Source organism: Saccopteryx bilineata, chromosome 5 (assembly GCF_036850765.1).
Source record: "Saccopteryx bilineata isolate mSacBil1 chromosome 5, mSacBil1_pri_phased_curated, whole genome shotgun sequence".
NCBI lineage: Eukaryota > Metazoa > Chordata > Mammalia > Chiroptera > Emballonuridae > Saccopteryx > Saccopteryx bilineata.
In genome coordinates, this window is record NC_089494.1 from 214,044,562 (window position 1) to 214,065,902 (window position 21,341).

A 21,341-nucleotide genomic window follows, 5' to 3' on the forward strand; every position below is an offset into this window, starting at 1 on the left:
AACGCTTATTTTAATCATAAAATTTGCACAAAACTTATTTAAATTCTATTCACGCAAAAATTTGCATTTGTAGCTCTTGCATTTGTGTACTTGTTGAGGACAATCTCATTTGATGCTCCAGCAGTAGTCTGTCATCATATTTCTGTCCCATCACCCCTGATAACACTCTTCCATTGTCTTCAGATCTTGATGAAAAATTCTCATCACTAACAGCACCAAGATTTTCGGGAACTTATCAAGGTGACTCTTCAGGAAGTGAATCTTAACACTCATGTTACATCCAATGTCATGGAAAGCCAACAGCATACTTTGAACCAGAAGTTCATAGTTTTCTGCTTTTTTGTTGCCAAGGAAGTTCTTTGTAACTGCAGCTAAAGACTGCCATGCTGTTTTCTTCTCCTTATTTATCTTCCTGGCAAATTCTTCGTCACATATGAGGGTTCAGGTTTTGAGGTCTATCGAATACACCTGCTTTTATCTTCTCAAAAAACAAGTCAGGAAAAGCAGAAATAATATGTTGAAAGCATTCACTTTCTCTATTCAATGCCTGAACAAACTCCTTCATTAAGACAAGTTTGATGTGAAGTGGAGGAAAAATGATCCTGTCTCTATTAACTACAGGTTAATTCACAATATTTTGCATTTCTACTTTCAGAACTTCACGTTTCGGCCACTCCATCTGTGTCCAGTGTTTGTACCGAGCTCGGCTGTCCCACAAACACAGAAAGTAAGGATACTTTGTGAAACTTCTCTGTTGTTCTAGCAGCAAATTTACCATTTTAAGATCCACACAAATGATCCAGTTATGCTCCTCATACTTCAGAAAGTCGAGGACAGTTTTTAGGTCATTATAATCTTCTCACAGATGAATTGAATAACCAATTGAAACTGCTACATAAACATTACTGTTGTGTAGGAAAACACATTTCAGACTCCATTTAGAGCTGTCAAGAAGTAGCCGCCATTCTGTTGGGCTGTAAGTGGTAATACTTAGCTGGCTGAGAAGACTACTGATATCATGACAGTAAACAAAGTGTTTGTCTTCGGAAAAAAAGTCCACAAAAATTTGTTTACGCTTCCTGAAACGGGATACTTTAGCTGACCAGCGAAGTACATTCTTTTCTTGAAGACTGGAGGCTAATAACTCATCTGCTTTCTTTGGTAGGCCCAAATCTCTTACTAAGTCATTCAATTCAGGTTGGCTAAACTACTGAGGGGTTAATGACTGCTTGGCATCAGAAGAAGACCCTTCAGATTCTACAACCATTTCCTCATGCATCTTATCAAAATATACTTGATCATCATGTTCACTTTCTTCAACCTTAGAAGAAATAAAACCATTGAAAACTGGACCTGGGAGTGTCTCAGAGTGTTGGATAGGTCGTATTGATGAAAGAATATTAGTATATGTGCTCACACGCCGTTTTTTCTTGCTGATGCCCTTTGTATGGATCAGACAGAAATAACATTCACTGCTGTGATCCTTAGGTTTACGCCAAACCATGGGAGTACCAAAAGGCATTCCTTTGCATTTTCCTTTTGTCCAGTCACGAAGCATTTTCTCACAATTATGACACACAATATAAGAAACCAATTATTGTCTTGATCACCAAGGAGAATTTGAATATAGGCTACATATGCACATGTCACAAATGATGAAATATTGCACCTTTGACGTTAAACTGTGTAACAGCCACATATATAACAGAAGGTGTCAGGACTATTCTTACATTTACGCCTACTCAAAGAAGCCATGATTCAATCTTAAAACAAAATAAGAGTGTGTTTTAATCAGATAATAATTTTTTACATTTAAAAACAACTACAATTATGTACAAGTGATGTTTGTAAAACATTAATTAGTTGCCTTGTGGTTATGTTTAATCCAAAAGTCATTGTCCTTTAACTCCATTTAAAAATCAATGCATGCCACTAACTGTAACAAAAAGAAATTAAAAGTGCATAAAAACTAGAGCATGCACCAAAAAACGAATTTCAGATTTGGAATCAGCAATGTGTAAATGTATAGAAGCAGTTCTAAAACCTCATGCAACAGAAAAAAAAAGATTTTTTTCCCCAGTGATTTTTTAGGTAAAAATACAGTTTGTCCGTAAAGTCATGGTGCAATTTTGACCGGTCACAGGAAAGCAACAAAATATGATGTAAATGTGAAATCTGCACCAAATAAAAGGAAAACTCTTCTAGTTTCATACCTATTTAGTGCAGTTTGATGTGGGCTCACGAACAGATTTTTTTAGGACTCCTTAGGTAGCTATCCCATATAGCCTCTACAGACTCGTCACTGACTGATGGCCTACCAGAACGGGGTTCCTCCACCAAACTGCCAGTTTCCTTCAACTGCTTATCCCACCGAGGAATGTTATTCCTATGTGGTGGCACTTCGTTATAAACGTGCCGATATTCACGTTGCACTTTGGTCACAGATTCAAATTTAGCAAGCCACAGAACACACTGAACTTTCCTCTGCACCGTCCACATCTCAACTGGCATGGCCGTGGGCTGCTCCGCTGTACACACGGTGTTACATCATCATCTGCACATGTGCACATGCTGACACATCATCCTACAGAAACTGGGAGGGTTTTCCTTTTATTTGGTGCAGATTTCACATTCCTATCATCTTTTGTTGCTTTCCTGTGACCGGTCAAATGTGCACCATGACTTTATGGATACACCGTAGAGGCCATTCACCCCCATTTTATAGCCAGGAACCAGTTTGACTACTGACTGATGGCTGAATCCTGCAGGAGAAAATCAGGTTATCAATTACTGAGTCAGGCCAATGAACACAGTTACTGAGGCTTGCTGTACCAGGACCTGAAAACTAGGGAGTTCACTGAAAATCCTCGAGCCTTTAAATCCCCATTCCTCACCTTTCCTATAAAAGAAAGTGTCTTTTCTCTGGTCAGGGCTGACACAGTTTAGTCTGCCTCTGCCCAATCTCATTCAGGCATTTTAATAAATTTCTACTTTTAATATATCTTGGCCTCATGTTTTTCATACATCTCCACAATTTCCACAATTCAATAATGTCTAGCCTGAGATTGAATTTATTTTAAAACAAGGTGAAACTTTAATGTGGGAAGAATTTTACAAAAGGTTTAGGACAAGACCTCCCATATAACTTCTCTGGGTAACTGACACAGCAATGAAGAAAAGCAGGTCTAATAATGTAGTCCTCTAAAGAGACTTACTGAATTTTCATACCTAATGCATGTGTACAAGTAAGTATGTTCCCACTTTCTGCAAAACAAGGCACAGGATCATTTAATTACTTACAGACATACTGACAATTTAATGTGTTTGATAAAGGCAGTTTGAAATTATTATTATTTCATATAATCACCCTACATCAACATGTCTTATATTTTGTTTCTTTCCTTGGAAGCCTATTGTCCCATCCATCCCATAAAGCTAATATGGAAAAAAAGATTTTTTGGCATAATCAAAAATATACAATCACCATGTTCTTTTAAACCTAGACACACTATGGCTGACTTTTATCAATAACAGTGTTAAGTATAGAGAAATCATGAAAATTTTATAAAAATAGGAAAATCACATCACAAGTATGCCTACAGCCCACCTAAAACTTACACAGCTAAATCAAAGGAGCCCCTGTGAGAAAAGCAGTCCTGCCTTTACTATGAAGTTATGAAGACCATTATCAAATTCTTACAATAAACATTGTCCAGCCTAAGGATAAATTTATTTCAAAACAAGTTAAAATATTTGATGCTGAGAGAATTATACAAAAGTTTTGCCACAGAACTTTCCATACACCTCCTCTAGATAACTAATAAAGAAAAACTGAACTAATAATGTGCCATAGTAGATAATAATGGTAAATCATTCATAAAGTGTTAATTTTCTTCAAATCAATTCTGTAACACTTATAATAGGAAAATACTTGGTATTCACTGTATGGCTGGAAAGCTTACAAATCATAAAGAAAAAGATGGCAGTCTGCACAAAAATAAGCAAAAGTCACAAACAGTCAATTCACAGAAGTAGGAACAGTCTATAATCTATAACCTGTGGCAGAAGCCACCAATACTTGGGCAAATATAAATTAAATCTATGCATTATTTTCTCAGAGATGACTTATCAAAGTTAAGAATCAGAGAAAACTATCAATGGATAGAGTACCTAGGCAGAAAATCAAGAAAGAAACAATGAACTTGAACAACACTTTAGACCACATCAACTTAGTAGACATACACAGAACATAGCAGAAGATATATTCTTCTCAAACACACAGAAGACTCTAGAATAAATTAAATCTAAGTAATAAAACAAATATTAAAAAATTTAGCAAGACTAAAGTTAAACGAAGAATTTTTCCTACAGTGGAATAAAATAAGAAATCAAGAAAAAAAATCAAAATATTAAAAATGGAACTGCCTTTTGACCCAGCTATCCCACTTTTAAGAATCTATCATAAGGCCTGACCTGTGGTGGCACAGTGGATAAAGCATCGACCTGGAAATGCTGAGGTCGCCAGTTTGAAACCCTGGGCTTGCCTGGTCAAGGCACATATGGGAGTTGATGCTTCCAGCTCCTCCCCCCCCTTCTCTCTCTCTCTGTCTCTCCTCTCTCTCTCTCCCTCTCTCTCTCTCTGTTTCTCCCTCTCCTCTCTAAAATGAATAAATAAATAAATTAATTAAAAAAAAAAGAATCTATCATAAGAATCCCAAAACACTAACTCAAAAAAAGGTATACACATCCTTGTTAATTGCAGCATTATTTGCCAGGATCAGTGAACAGCCCTAGTGTCTATCAGTGAACAAGTGAATAAAAAAGCTGTGGTCCATAGACACAATGGAATACTATGCAGCCTGTGGAAAAGAAGAAAATCTTACCTTTTGCAATGGCATGGATTGATTTGTAGACTATTGTGCTAAGTGAAATAAGCCAGGCAGAGAAAGACATATATTATATTATCTCACATGTGGAATCAAAGAAACATGGTGAGCTGAGGAACAAATTAGAGGCAGAAGCAGAATCGTGAAGAGCAGAGGGATGCTGTCAGATGGAAGGAGGATGAGGGGATAGAATCAGAAAGGTGAAGAAATTAGTGAAATTATATATACATAGCACATAGATACAGGTAACAGGATAGCAAATCCCAGAGGGAAGGAAGGGAAGGAATCAGGGGAAAAGAGTAAAAATGGTGTAATGGGGGGCACGTTGCTGGAATGGTGAGGGTGTTATATTGAGTGGGACACTTGAAACCATGTTAACACAATAAAATTAAAACTTTAATTAAAAAAAAAGAAAATAACAGTAAAATTCACAAATCTTTAGATGTTAATTACCCTCAACAGACTCTTGTACAACAAGTAGATCAAACAAAATATAAAAGCAGAATTAGAAAATTTCTTAAGAAAATTAAACTTGAAAACACAAAATTGTGGAATTTAGCAAAAGCAGTATGCACATGGTAGTTTATAATAAAACATTAATATTTGGGGGGCAATGTATATCAACTAATGTACAAATAAATAAAATTTGGTATATCTATATTATGAAATACTATCTGGCCATAAATAGCAATAAAATCATGATACATACTAAAATATGACTGAATCTCTAAAATATTATACTAACTGGAAGAAATTAGTCACAAGAGTTCACATATTTCATTTTAAAATATGCTATATTTTATTAGAGACATACAAGATTAGTGATTTGACAGGTTTGAGAAGCAAGAGATTAAGGAGTTTTCATATGATCATCGTGGTGGTAGCACAGTTCTGTGAATACATGAGAAACTATTGAATTGTACATTTGATATTCATCAATTGAATGGTGTGGGGATTATGTATTCACAGAGTTTTATTTAAAGAAAAAAAATGTCTTCAAACATCATCCAGGTAATTTTTGTCAGCTGTATAAAGACTTTATCTTCCTTTCTTCACAAAAAGAGATTATACACACAATCACCCCCCATCTTATAGTACTCACAATCATCTATAATACCTAATATATCATAGATGCATTATAAAGTTGACCGTTAGCTGAATGATAGCATTTGCAGACATTACACACATTTCTATAAAAATAGGTGTCTAATTTATGATATTTTGGCCTGTATAAAATACTTTGTTAATAAAAAATATTACTTTGAAATGTCAAGTTATATTTTAACATTCTCACTGATTTCTACTTAAACGTAGTATGAGCAATGGTAAAAGGGTTCAGCTTTTTGAAAAGAAACATTTGTTCCACCACAATGTCTACAAAATAAATTTCAGTTCTGCTGCTGCTACAGCTGAGCTGTTCCATTAGCCCTGCGTGTTGTGGAAAGGTGCTGGTGTGGCCCACAGAATACAGCCATTGGATCAATATGAAGACAATCCTGGATGAACTCGTCCAGAGAGGCCAGGAAGTGACCATTCTGATATCTTCAGCTTCAATTCTTGTTGATTCCACCAAGTCGTCTGCTATTAAATTTGAGATTTATTCTACATCTTTAACAAAAAATGATATGAGTTTTTTTTCATAAAGATAATCAATAAATGGACAGATCTGCCAAAAGATACATTTTGGACTTATGCACTAATGCAACGACTTTTTCAAAATATTCTGATTGTATTCAAAAGCTGTGTAAAGATGTAGTTTTGACAGAAAACTTAGGACAAAACTACAAGAATCCAGGTTTGATGTCATTCTTGCAGATGCCATTGGACCCTGTGGGGAGCTGCTGGCTGAGCTACTTGAGATATCTTTGGTGTCCAGTCTCCGTTGCTCTGCTGCTTACACAGTTGAAAAGCAGAGTGGAGGACTTCCATTTCGTCCTTCCTACCTACCAATTGTCTTGTCAGAATTAAGTAATTGAATGACATTCATGGAGAGGGTAAAAAATATGATGTATGTGCTTTATTTTGACTCTGGTTCCAAAGATTTAATCAGAAGAAGTGGGATCAGTTTTACAGTGAAGTACTAGTAAATCATCAATTTATTTGGTAGCATGAAAACCGGGCTTTCCTAGTACCTTGGAAGGTGATTTTGCATAAATACAAAGTCAAGAGGATTTTTTTTTTAATTTTAATGGGGTGACATTAATCAATCAGGGTACAGAAGTTTAGAGAAAAGATCTCCAGATTATTTTGACATTTGATTATGTTGTATACCCATCACCCAAAGTCAAATTATCTTTCATCATCTTCTATCTGGTTTTCTTTAGTCCATCCTCTCCCCACCTCCTCCCTCTCTTCCTCCCCCCCCATAACCATCACACTCTTCTCCATATCCCTGAGTCTCATTTTAATATCCCACCTATGTATAGAATCATATAGTTCTTAGTTTTTTTTTCTGATTTAGTTATTTCACTCAGTATAATGTTATCAAGGTCCATCCATGTTGTTGTAAATGATCCGATGTCATCATTTCTTATGGCTGAGTAGTATTCCATAGTATATATGTACCACATCTTCTTTATCCAGTCATCTATTGAAGGGCTTTTTGGTTGTTTCCATGTCTTGGCCACTGTAAACAATGCTGCAAAGAACATGGAGCTGCATATGTCTTTATGTACCAGTGTGTCTGAGCCTTGGGGTTACATACCCAGCAGAGAAATTGCTGGGTTATATGGTAGTTCTATTTTTAATTTTTTCAGAAACCAGCATACTTTCTTCCATAATGGTTGTACTACTTTACATTCCCACCCTCCCAGTGGGTGAGGGTTCCTTTTTTTCCACAGCCTCTCCAACACTTATTACTCCTCTTATTGATAATAGCTACTCTAACAGATGTGAGGTGGTATCTCATTGTAGTTTTGATTTGCATTTCTCTAATAGCAGTGAAGATAAGCATCTTTTCATATATCTGTTGGCCATTTTATTTTTTTCTGGGTGAAATGTCTGTTCATGTCCTTTTCCCATTTTTTATTGGATTGTTTGCTTTTTTGTTGTTGAGTTTTATGAATTCTTTGTATATTTTGGATATTCGGCCCTTATCTGTGCTGTTGTTTGCAAATATCAACTCCCATTTAGTAGGCTCTGTTTATTTTGTTGTCAGTATCTCTTGCTGTGCAAAAACTTCTTAGTCTGATGTGGTCCCATTCATTTATCTTTGCCTTCACTTCCCTTGCCTTTGGAGTCAAATTCAAAAAGTGTTCTTCATAAGCAAGTTCCATGAGTTTAGTACCTATGTCTTCTTCTATGTACTTTATTGTTTCAAGTCTTATATTTAGATCTTTGATCCATTTTGAATTAATTTTAGTACAAGGGGACAAACTGTAGTAGTTTCATTCTTTTGCATGTGGCTTTCCAGTTTTCCCAGCACCATTTGTTGAAGAGGCTTTCTTTTCAACATTGTGTGTTGTTGGCCCCTTTATAAAAAATTATTTGACCATATATATGTGGTTTTATTTCTGGACTTTCTATTCTGTTCCATTGGTCTAAGTGTCTATTTTTCTGCCAATATCATGCTGTTTTAATTATTGTGGCTCTATAGTATAATTTGAAGTCAGGTATTGTAATGTCCCCAGCTTTGTTCTTTTTCCTTAAGATTGCCTTGGCTATTCAGGGCTTTTTTTAGTTCCAATAAACCTGATGATTTTTTGTTCTATTTCTTTAAAAAATGTCATTGGAATTTTGATGGGAATGGCATTAAATTTGTATATCACTTTGGGTAATATAGTCATTTTGACTATATTTATTCTTCCTATCCAAGAACAAGGAATATTTTCCATTTCATTGTTAAGCTTTCCCTTAACAATGCTTTGTAGTTTTCATTATATAGGTCCTTTACATTCTTTGTTATGTTTATTGCTAAGTATTTTTTGTTGTTGTTTTTGTTGTTGTTGCAACCATGAAGAGGATTATTATTATTTTTTTTTTTTTGCATTTTTCTGAAGCTGGAAATGGGGAGAGACAAACAGACTCCCGCATGCGCCCGACCGGGATCCACCCGGCACGCCCACCAGGGGGTAATGCTCTGCCCCTCCAGGGCGTCGCTCCGCTGCGACCAGAGCCACTCTAGTGCCTGGGGCAGAGGCCAAGGAGCCATCCCCAGAGCCTGGGCCATCCTTGCTCCAATGGAGCCCCGGCTGCGGGAGGGGGAGAGAGAGACAGAGAGGAAGGAGGGGGGGGATGGAGAAGCAAATGGGCGCTTCTCCTATGTGCACTGGCCGGGAATCAAACCCGGGTCCCCCACACGCCAGGCCAACGCTCCACCGCTGAGCCAACCGGCCAAGGCTGGATTATTTTTTTTTTTAGCTCATTTTCTGATGTTTCATTGTTGGCATATAAGAAGGCAATCATTTTTGTATATTAATTTTGTATCCTGCGACCTTGCTGTATTAGTTTATTGTTTCTAGTAGTCTTTTTATGGAGTCTTTGTGGTTTTCAATGTATAAGATCATATCAACTGCAAAAAGTGAAACCTTTACTTCTTCTTTCCCAATATGAATGCCTTTTATTTCTTTCTCTTGTCTGATTTCTCTGGCTAGAACTTCCTGCACTACATTGAATAAGACTGGAGAGAGTGGACAACTCTGTCTTGTTACTGATTTTAAGGAAAACGTCCTCAGTTTTATGTCATTTAATATGATGTTAGCTGATGATTTATCATAAGTGACCTTTATTATGTTGAAATATTTTCCTTTATACCCATTTTGTTGAGTGTTTTAAACATAAAATGATGTTGTATTATATCGAATGCCTTTTCTGCATCTATTGATAAGATCATATGGATTTTGTTCTTTGTTTTGTTGATTTAGTTTATTACATTAATCATTTTACGTATGTTGAACCATCCTTGTGATTCTGGAATGAATCCCAATTGATCATGATGTATTATTTTTTTAATGTGTTGTATTTGATTTGCTAGTATTTTGTTTAGTATTTTAGCATCTGTATTCATTGGAGATATTGGTCTGTAGTTCTCTTTTTTGTGTTTCCTTGCCAGATTTTGTTATGAGGGTTATATTGGCCTCATAAAATGTGTTTGGAAGTATTGCTTCTTCAATTTTCACTTTGAGTAGAATAGGAACCAAGTCCTCTCTGAATGTTTGATAGAATTCACTAGCACAGCCGTCTGGCCCTGGACTTTTATTTGGGGGGAGGTTTTTGATAGTTGTTTCTATTTCCTCTGTGCTTATGGGTCTGTTTAGGCTTTCTGCTTCTTTATGACTCACTATAGGAAGATTGTATTGTTCTAGGAACTTATCCATTTCTTCTAGGTTGTTAAATTTGGTGGCATACAGTTTCTCATAGTATTCTACAATAATCTTTGTATATCTATGCTATCTGTGGTGATTTCTCCTCTTTCATTTTGGATTTTGTTTATATGAGTCCTTTCTCTTTTTTCCCTGGTGAGTCTTTCCAAGGGTTTGTCAATTTTGTTTATCTTTTCAAAGAACAGCTCTTTGTTTTATTAATTTTTTCTATAGTTTTTCTGTTCTCTAGTTTGTTAATTTCTGCTCTGATTTTTTTTTCTCCTGCTGGTTTTGGGTTGTCTTTGTTCTTCTTTTTCTAGTTTCTTAAGATGTAAAGTTAAGTGGTTTACTTGGGCTCTCTCTTGTTTGTTCATATAGGCCTGTAGCGATATGAACTTCCCTCTTATTACCATCCCAAAGATTCTGATATTTTATATTGTTATTTTTGTTTGTCTGCATGTATCTTTTGATCTCTGCTTTTATTTCTTCTTTGGCTCACTCCTTTTTTTAGAAGTATGATGTTTAGTTTCCATATTTTTGTGAGTTTGTTTACCTCTTTTTTGCAGTTGAATTCTAGTTTCAAGGCATTATGGTCATAAAATATGTTTGGTATAATTTCAATCTTTCTGATTTGTTGATGTTATTTTTGTGCCCCATCATATGGTTGATTCTTGAGAATGTTCCATGTACACTAGAGAAAAATGTATACTCTGGAACTTTGGGATGAAATGTCTTGTAAATGTCTATCATATCCTCTTGTTCTAGCGTTTCATTTAAGGCCAATATTTCTTTATTGATTTTCTGTTTGGATGAACAATCTAAAACCGTAAGCGGTATATTGAGGTCTCCAAATATAATTGTATTTTTTTGGTTTTTATTTTTAGGTCTGTTAGTAGCTGTCTTATATATTTTGGTGCTTCTTTGGTGCATATAATTAAGAAATGTTATGTCTTCCTGATTCAATGTCCCCTTTATCATTATGAAATGATTGTTTTTGTCTCTAATTACCTTAGCCGTCTTGTAGTCAGCATTGCTAGATCTGAGTATGGCTACACCTGCTTTTTTTTAGATGTTATTTCCTTGGAGTATTGTTTTCCAACCTTTCACTTTGAATTTGTTTTTATCCTTGTATCTTAGATATATTTCTTGTAGGCAGCATACAGTTGGATTTTCTTTTTAAATCATTCTGCTACTCTGTGTCTTTTTATTGGTGAGTTCAATCCATTTACATTTAGTGTAATTATTGACACGAGGGTTTCCTATTACCATTTTATATATTGCTTTCTTATAGTTCTGTATCTTGTTTGGTTCTTCACTTTTTTTTTTCTTTCATTTGTTTTTGTTTGGTTGTAATCCATACTTCTTTCCTCTGTTATTTCTTTTTTCAAGCCATGTACTTCTGTAGTAGTTTTTTCAAGGGTGGTTATCATTAAGTAATGGAAAGGATATATATCATGTTCATTGTAGTACATTATCTCAGGAGTGCTATAGCACTCCATCCTCCTTTGTTACTGTTAATCTTTGTCCTCTCCCCTCTTATGTTTTAGTTATCACAGATTAATCTTGTTTTTATTGTGCTCTTGGTGGAGCTTATACTTGTAGTTTTGTTTTGCTCTGTTCTTTGTATCTGGTTGGAAAACTCCCTTTAGTATTTCCATAAGTGGGGTTTTCTGGTGATAAATTCCCTCATCTTCTCTGTATCTGTGAATGTTTTTATTTCTCCTTTATATTTAAAGAATAGCTCTGATGGGTATAGTATTTTTGGCTGGAGGTTTCTCTCTTTCAGAACTTTAAATATTGGGGTCCACTCTCTTCAAGTTTATAGATTTTTCTGCTGAGAAATCTGTTGATAATCTACTGGACCTTCCTTTATGTGTTGTATTCTTCTTTTCCCTGGCTGCCTTGAGAATTTTTTCTTTGTCAATGGTTTGTGCCAATTTTATTATGATGGGCCTTGGAATAGATTTGTTAGGGTTAAGATAACTCAGTGTTCTGTTTGCTTCTTGAATTTGAGGCTTTAGTTCTTACCATAGGCTTGGGAAGTTCTCATTTATTATTTGTTTCAATATGTTTTCCATTCCATTTTCTCTCTCTTCTCCTTCTGATATACTCATTATTTTTATGTTGCTCTTTCTGATGGAGTCAGACAATTCCTGTAGGGCTATCTCATTTTTTTCTCATTTTTTTAAATTCATGAGTCTCTCTCCTCTTCTCTCTGTAGTGCCTCTAGTTGCCAGTCTTCTATTTACTAATTCTCTTCTCTATCTGACCTGTTCTATTGGCTAAGCTTGTTACCTCATTTTTCAGCTCATGTATTGAGTTTTTCATCTCTGATTTGTTTTCATAGTTTCAATTTCCTTGGTGATGTATTCTTTCTGTTCGTTAAATTGCTTTTTGAGCTTTCTAAGTTGCCTTTCTGTGCTTTCTTGTATATCCCTGAGTATTTTTAGGACTTCAATTTAAATTCTCTGTCATTTAACTCCAAGGTTTCCAAGCTATTGAAACTTTTTTCTGTAGATATTTCCTCATCTATCTGAGTTACATCTCTGTCTTTTGTATCCATAAGATTCTATTTCATTTTTCTTAGTGGCATTTGAGTGTGGTATTGTTAATAACACTAAAAAGAGTTGATAAAAAAAAGGAAAAATTTTTTGAGAAAATGCAGTAAAAAACTGAATATTCAATTGTGCTACGTGAAACAAAAATACGTAGAATGGACAGCCAAAGTTGGCAGGTGGTGACAAAGAGGAAAAATGAGGCAATAATCCACAAAATGCCACAGGGAAAAAATTTGCTTCAAGAATAAAATAATTTGTTTTTGAATAAGAATTGAATTAGAGAAAAAGGGAAAGAGAAAAGAAGAAACAAAAAAAAAGAGAGAAAAGAAATTAACTTGTTTTTTGGAATGTAAAATGTAACACCTATGGGTTACATTTTATGAAAGAAAAATGTAACACCTATGGGTAATAAAGCTCAAAATGATAATAAAAGAATAAAATGGAAAGAGGATAAAATGACCAAGGTGAAAAACAAAAAATACAAGAAAAAAATGGAAAAATTATTAATACTGTAGATTTTTCCTGTTTTTGAGAGGTTTTCTTCTTCCTTTTTCTTTCTTCTCTCTCTTATTGGCAGTGGCACTGTACCCCAGATTCTGCCCCTGTGGCACTCTTAGGCAGAGATTTGCAGTTGATGTATCACTATGGTGATGACATAAACTAGGCCTTGGTCTCGTTTGTAGGCACAGCTTGTCAGTATTTGCAGGCTCCAACACTGGAGAGTTTTTTTTTCCCTGAGCCTCTTCCTAAATCTCTCCTTCCTAAACAAGCAGCCTGGTGATCCAGCTGTGAAGTTGCCTCAGCCACTGCCTGGAGAGTGAGAGGCTCTAAGAGCTGCAAACATCCCCTCCTCTATCCCCACTCAAAGCAGGGTTCTGGGTAAGGCTTTGCCAGCCAAAGCCACCAGCATAACCAGGCAGGGCTGGGAGCTGACTGCTTTCTAGGTGTCTTTCTATTAGCCTCCAGGCATGTCTAGTATGCCCTAGTGCTCCGTGGGTCTGCTCTACTCAGGTTTTTGCACTTTGTAGTCTGTATCAGCTGGCAAAATGATGCCCCAGCCACTGCTTGCCAAGCAAGAGGCCATGAAAACTATCAAGTCCCTCCTCCAGGTCCCCTTAAATCACAGTACTGGGAAAGAAGGTTTTGCGAGCCAGAGCCTCCAGCGTATACCCTCTGGGCAGTGAGCAAACTGTGGATTAGGCTCTTTTTAGCACTCAGAAGCTCTCCAAAGACTGTCTGCACACCCTTCCCCCACCACTTTTGCAGATTTCTTTCTGAGAAATGTGCTTTGTTCACCTGTATGGCTGGTGGAGGCACCATGCCCATAGGGAAGCCAGCTCTCTGTGCACTTCCCACATGCTGCCATTCAGGGCACCAGGATTATACAGAGACTCTGGTCACAGCCCATGCAGAGGGCCACTGCTGACAGTCTCTGATCTAGCCCCTCCATCCAGGAACACAAGCTCCCACACCCGAGGCACTGGGTGGATCCACTTGCACACTGCCCACACTTGCTGACCAGGATACCAGGAGTAAACAAGGCAACTGCTCACCCACCTCTGCCAGGGTCTGTCACTGGCGTTAGCTCCACATGGGTTGAGCCATGGGCACACTCTCTTCTCGGCTTGAACATCTCTTGCCTAGCCCAGATTTTTCTGCACCCCCAGACCTCTCGTTTTCTCAGTTCTAAGTGAAAGCAGCCCTTGCTCAGGTCTGTGAAGAAAGTGGAATACTCCATACTCTGTCTTATTCCCTTCAGAGTAGATTATATATTCAGCCACCTTTTCACCCAATTGTACCTTTGTTTGATGTATGTATATTTCAGATGTTCCTGTGATTATTTGTCTGTCTCTAGTTGTTGAATTTGTTAAAAATTAAGGGAGAGGTTTCGGGAGCACCCCTCATAGCACCACTTCTCTGATGTCACTCCCAAGAGTATTTTTTATAAGTAAAATGATGAAGTAAAATTATAGAATGACTTATTCTCACAAATATTATGGAAATGTTTAAATTATAGGGTCATTAAGAAAATGTTTAATCTCATGTAGTTTAGTATGATTTAAAAACTTAACTTTTTACTATATTATCTGAAGAATTTTTTCACAATAGAGAGGTAGAGTGGCCCTATGCCACACTTAGGAACCTAAGATTTGAAGTTTCTAATGATTTCACTCTCTTTAAGTACTTACAAATCATCTGTTTAAAAACCTAAAATTTTATTGATAGTGAATATGAAATTAAGTTAAAACTCTCCCTTTACTAAAAATAAAATGAGCCTAAATTGAGAGAATATATTTATTGCCATATTTTATGAAAATATTCTTGTTGTTTGGGATTTTGAATTTCCTTGCCCACTTCTTCCACATTTGAATTTGTTGGAGGGCTTCACTGAAAACCTGCTAAAGGCCTAACTAAGGTAAACCTCTCCATGTATGTTTTATGTTGTTTACTCTGCAATCTCAATAAGAATGATTCTGTATTCTTCACTTAGAACTTCTGATCAAGCTAGAACTGTATGAGAATCTGAGTAAAGTGACCTGCCAATTAGACACTCATGGATTTCTCTTCCATTACAAGAATTTGAAATGTCACCATCATTACATAATAAAAATATATATTTGGAAGACTTTGGAAATACGTTCATTTAAATTAAGATCTTCATTAGTCAACACATAAAATATCAATCATTAATTCAAACAATCATTATAAAGTGATTAGATCATTCAAGGGTAAGGGATGGATATGCAGGGGAGCAGTGTGGACACATTGTGTGTCACCACTCACCAGATATTCTAATTGGAAAGATATAGTATAAACAAGTAATAAAAATAGTGAGAAAAGTATTATCATAAAGAAAAAAATATAATACTATTATAATGCTAGAGAACATCCCACTGGACTGGATCATAGTAACTCTGGAGTGACAACAGCAATCTAGCATAACTGAATATAAGACATCCCTGTTTTTGTCCTCATTCAAGAACAAAATTTGTTATCTATCCACAGCCAAGAGTGCCTCTGTGGAAATTTCGGGATCCAGCATCATAAGCCGAGGCACCTGAGAAGACACTCATCCACCTACGCATCAGGTAATATGCAGAAAGGTTCCGTTACTGGCAGCGATACCCACAGGCATTGTGAATGGGTTCCTCCCTCTCATGACTGCAGTCCAGCAGCATCTTCAGGCCCAGACTTGGGAAGTCTTGTATGGATAAGAGAGATTTTGTGGAAATCCAGATTTCCAGAGAAGAATTTCCAGCACGTTATTGTAGAACAATATATATGCATTTGTATGCACTGGTGTGGATGAAAGGAGAGCTTGACTTTGCCAGCAGCATTTCTCCTGCAAGGCAGCACACCTTTGAGCTAAAAGGAGGCAGTCTTTGTTCCCACAGGGAACAGGAAAAGCTGGTGAGTAAACAACAAGCTTTCTCTGGTGTGCAGGATGCTCTAAAGGGGCTCATTTCTCTGCCACAGCATCAGTACCTGGTGAGAAGGAGCAGACAGGAGAGTGCCATGTGAGGTTCCCAGAGGGCACTAAAGAGACACAGTCCCTTCGGACAGCATTCTGTACTCCATCAGGAAGCCGGACCACAAACCATAAAGGAAATGTCTCCTACAGATCCCCACAATGGACCTGTGGGCTCCAGTAGTGAACTGCATTCCAAACCCATACTTCCTCGTCTGTGGCCAGCCCCATGTACAAGCTGCAAAGGGCAGCACAAGAGCAAAATTTGGTAGAAGACTAGGGGGCAAGAGCTGAATGCAGGCAAGGGTTTGCCAACAAGAGAGAAACCACAAACTTGAGCTGTAGCATCACCATCAGGTCTGGTCCTTTATTGGATGGAGGGAAGACAAACAGGCTTAAAAATTTTCCCACAAGAGAAAGCAAGAAGCATGGAGCAGGAATATTCATTAAAGGACTGAAAGAGCCTTATACATAGAAGTATTGACAAAAGGCATTTTTATTCTGAAAGTAGTAAAGATTGAAGTTGGTGATTACTAATTAACATGCAAAAACATCAATTCAAAGCTCCAAAGAATATGAAAAATCAAGAAAACATAAGATTACCAAATTTTACAATAATCCTCCAGCAAACAAATACAGACATGGAGACATACAATTTATTCTCAAAACAAAACAAAACAAAAAAACGTGAAAAGAGCTGTGTTAAGAAAATTTAATGATCTACAAGAAAATACAGAAGCTTGTGCACTCTTGGTGGGAATGTAAAATGGCCGCAACCATTATAAAAAATAATATGCAGGTTCTTCAAGAAATTAAAATAAAGCTACCATATGATCAAGAAATCTCATTTCTCAGTATGTATCCAAAAGTAAAAAATATATATATCAAAAATACATCCATTATTGAAGGCTGAAGGTGCCCAGGGTCATCAGCCCCATCTACAACACTGTGGACAAGCCTAGGGTATTTCTTCCAAGAAGCAGGTAAACTGATCTCATTTGCAGAAGGGTCACTTAACTATGTCTTGCCTGAATAGTCAGGTTTTTTATTCTTCCCTCGAAGAACTCTGTTGTGGGTGTTGATAGTCCTATTTTCTGCTGCTTTGTTTAATATATAGTGTTTCCTTTATTCCTCCTACCTCAATGCCCCACTCATATTTCAGGCTGAGACCTACTCCTAATTTAGAGCTCTCTTTCCCCCTTTTGCCAACTTCTATTATGAATCTACCTTTGCCACCCAGCTTAGTGTATCACAAAGTTCTCTTTACCAAGCCACAGTCACAGAGCTCCAGGGAAAACAACCTGGTCTCATCTCTCCAGGCAGAGAACAGAAGCTCCATATCCACACATGCTGCAGATGGCTTTTCCAGTCTACCTGAATCATTACCAGCTAGAAGCAGTGGTCATTGGGACTTGGATGTGAGCTGCAAAGTATAGAATTGTGACAACAATTCCAGTGCCATGCGGACTTTTCCTGGATGTGGACTTTTCCTGGACTCCTGCTCCTTGTGACAGCTCCTAACAGACTGAATGGGGTTGGGTTGCATTTTTCAGGAATTTGGCATGGTGTTGGGGTCAACTTGGACTTGGTGAACATGTTAAGGACACTACTCTTTTATGAATTCTTGCTGTATTGGCCAAGAGTTTGCTTAAAGGCTCTAATCACTGTAAAAAAAAAATAGAAGACTAGATAAAGAAGATGTGGCACATATACACCATGGTATACTATTCAGCCATGAGAAGTGATGACATCGGATCACTTACAACAAAATGGTGGGATCTTGATGGCATTGTATGGAGTGGAATAAGTAAATCGAAAAAAAACAAGACCTGCAGGATTCCATACATTGGTGGGACATAGGAACGAGACTGGGAGACATGGACAAGAGTGTGGTGGTTACGGGGGGTGGGGGGAGGGAAGGAGGGAGAGAGGAAGGGGGAGGGGTATGGGGAGAACTAGATAGAAGGTGACAGAGGACAATCTCTCTTTGGATGATGGGTATGCAGCAGAATTAAATGACAGTATAGCCTGGACATGTTTTCTTTGAATATATGGACCCTGACTTATTGATGTCACCCCATTAAAATAAAAATTTATTTATAAAAAAATATACATCCATTATTTCATGTTCATTGCAACATTATTCACAATAGCCAATAAATGGTAACAACTTAAGTGTCTGTCAACGAACCCATAAAAACACATGAAATACACAAACACAATGCAATAAAATTCCATTCAGCCCTGAGAAAGAAAAATATACTATCATTTGTGACATCATTGATGAATCATAAAAGCATCATGTAAAGTGACATAAGTCACATGGAAAAAAGACAATAACATGTGATATCACTTATATGTGGAACCTAAAATTGGCAAACTCCTAGAAAGTAGAATGAGGATTCCATGAACTGGTAAAAGGGAAAGGAGGGCTTGAGAGGAAGTTGGTCAAAGAGTGCAAGCTTGCAACTTGAAGATGATTAACATCAGGAGATATAGTAATTTTAGCCAATAATACTTTATTACATACTTGAAAGATTCTTGAGCAGGTGTCCCCAAACTTTTTACACAGGGGGCCAGTTCACTGCCCCCAGATCGTTGGAGGGCTGGACTATAAAAAAAAAAAACTATGAACAAATACAAATCCCTGTGCACACTGCACATATCTTATTTTAAAGTAAAAAACCGAAACAGAAGTAGTACTGTACGTGAGCGACGCCGCATTTTGTGTCCGCATTCTGTGCTCCTCTCACTGACCACCAATGAAAGAGGTGCCCCTTCCAGAAGTGTGGCAAGGGCCAGATAAATGGCCTCAGGGGGCCACATGCAGCCCACGGGCTTTAGTTTGAGGACCCCTGTTCTAGAGAATAGATCTTAAATGTTCCCACCACAAACACAATAAGATAATTATGTCACCAAACAAAGGTGTTCACAAATGCTAAAGTGGTAAACATATGATATATTAATGAATCAACTCAATACCTTGTACACCTTAAATTTACAGATTGTTATATGACAATTATATCTCATTTTTTAAAACAAAACCTTAAACAATGATTAGAATGAGAAAGTAAATTTTTTAGGTTAGAAAGCTTATGCCATTATTTTCTAGAGAGAAAAATCAAGTAAACAATTTAAAACATATTGGGGAAAAATAGACGGTTATAAAGTTTAGACTAGATTTTATGAAAACTTTCGCTCCTTATACATTTGATGGAGAGGGTGTAGAAAGTATATTGAGAAATTAGAAATTTTTCTAGTAAAGAAAGTAATAATATTTGAAAACTGATAAAAGTCAGGACCACAGGCAGAATAATTCTAAAGCAGTACCAGGTAACATGACTTCACCAGGAATTGTGGATGCATTAAAATGAGCTACCCAAGAGTGTGACCAGCTCTCTTCTCCAGGAAGTCCAGGGGAAACCTCTCCCACTGTGGGGCAGGTGCTTATATAAATTATAAAACCTGTTTGTCTTAGTTATACAGAATGGTGTTTCCAGCTTAGAAAAGTCAAATGAGTGACATCACAATCTACTTCATATTTTATTCAGCCCCTGGAACAAGTAAACTTTAAAAATGAATTAGCTAAAGAAGCAAAAACTCCTGCAGAAAGTGATGGTTTATTAGTTAAGAAATCAAAGTGTTACTGATTAAAACCTGTGACTACAGGTTAATAATTACCTGGGTAAATGAAACCTTACTCTGCTTTCATGGGACTTATTTATAGAATTCAAGAAAAACAAATTTGGGTCACCTTGCCCTGATAATTACAAAACAAGTAACTATATTTCTAAACCAGTTACAAGTGATAACCAGATATGATGGTAACTAAAACTATTTCATAATTAGGCTCTGTTTAACATTAGCTCTTCCCAATAAAGAAAAAAAAATGCAATCCACCGGCATGTATTATGATTTTCTGCCTTGCACACAACTGGTAGAGACAAACTATTAAGACTGTGATGGGAGTTAGGAGAGGGGGTGGGAGGTAGGAGAGAAGGAGCACACACTACACAACACACACTGACACAGGGGCTATCTCTAGGCAAGGACTCTTGTTTACTACTGTTCTTTAATGTTCATTCTGCTGCAGCTAACTAGCCTCTGTCTTCTATACCAAATACTCTTCCATGCCAGGAAGTTATGCAATACTCCCAGGGAGTACCTTATACCTCTTAGATGTCTTAATTCTCCAATCTGAAGATGTCACAGTAAAGAATGTAAAACACTTAGGAAAAGAAAAATGTCATTACTGATAAAGTCATCTATGTCTATAAAATGAGCCTATGTGTTATGAAAACCTGTGCTGGTTAATATTTCCTATATTTTATCTCCTAAACTGCAAATCCTCTATACAATCTATCAAGATTCAGAATGAATGAACAACATACCAAAAAAGTGAAATTGAAAAAAATTCTAACATAGGCTATAACATATCTGAATCCTAAGGACATTTTTCTAATGAAATAGGCCACTCATACACAAAAAAACACACAAATACTATATAATTGCATTTATGTAAGGTATGTAAAACTAGTCAAATTGATAGAAACAGAAAGTAGAATGATGAGTGTCAGGAACTGGGAAATGAGAAATGGTGAATTACAGGATAAGCACAGTTCCAATGTGCAAGATGAAAGAGTTTTGGAGGTGGATTGCACAATAATAAGAATAACTTTACCATGTAATTCTACATTATATTGCATGTATTTTAACACTTTTAAAAACACAAGCACTACAGTGTTTACACTAATTACTCAAGACTTAATTTTCTCTCTTTAATTGATTGTAGCAGTTTTTTCAATAGTGTTCATTGTGCTGTTGATCTCTTGTGATGGGAACTATTCTTCCTTCACAGGAAATGGAAGAGTTTGTCCAGAGCTCTGGAGAACATGGCATTGTGGTGTTTAGTCTGGGGTCCATGGTCCGGAAAATGACAGAAGAAAGAGCCAACGTGATTGCATCAGTCCTTGCCCAGATTCCTCAAATGGTTTAAGTACCATAGAGCAAAAAACAATGAATGTGTTCAACTCTGTAAAAGGTCAGATTACAGAAATTTCTATTTAAAAGGTAAACTATTGTGATAGCTCCAATTTACCTCACCTATCAATTAGAAACACAAACTACA

General features: G+C 36.7%; 1 pseudogene; it reads left to right on the forward strand.

Moving 5' to 3' along the window:
• Positions 1 to 6,256: 6,256 nt before the first annotated feature.
• Positions 6,257 to 21,239, forward strand: LOC136338172 (UDP-glucuronosyltransferase 2B31-like; annotated as a pseudogene).
• Positions 21,240 to 21,341: the final 102 nt, after the last annotated feature.